Here is a 477-nt window from a genome sequence, read left to right on the forward strand (position 1 = left end):
CTTTCTCTCATCTAACCTACTTTCCCATCCTCTCCTTGCTCTCTCCATGTGTATGTCCGCCACTCCTCTCTCTCCACATTCCTCTCCGGTCTATGAGGGGCTCCCCCTCTTCCTCTTTCCCAACAGGTATCCCCTGAACACATCACTGGAGATGTGAGGTCATTTGCCTTTCAAGGTTTCCAGCTCTTTGATTTAGAATTCTCTGACACTATCCTGCTAACAATGGATTCATCCTGAACTCTAAGCTACAAGGGGACTGCCCACATAGCAACTGGTTACTTTTCTGATTCGAACTACACTCTGTACTTGATACTTTATATGCTACGGTTTATTATCTATCTGTTTAACTGTTTTACTTGACACCATTGTTTTAAGACTTGTGAGAAATCATTACTCTTTTCTTTCAAAATAAAAACAAGTATAACAAAAAAAATAGTTAAAATTCTCTTTTGTATTGAGAAAACAACACGTAAACCG

The sequence above is a fragment of the Hyperolius riggenbachi genome, chromosome 10 (assembly GCF_040937935.1).
Source record: "Hyperolius riggenbachi isolate aHypRig1 chromosome 10, aHypRig1.pri, whole genome shotgun sequence".
Taxonomy (NCBI): domain Eukaryota; kingdom Metazoa; phylum Chordata; class Amphibia; order Anura; family Hyperoliidae; genus Hyperolius; species Hyperolius riggenbachi.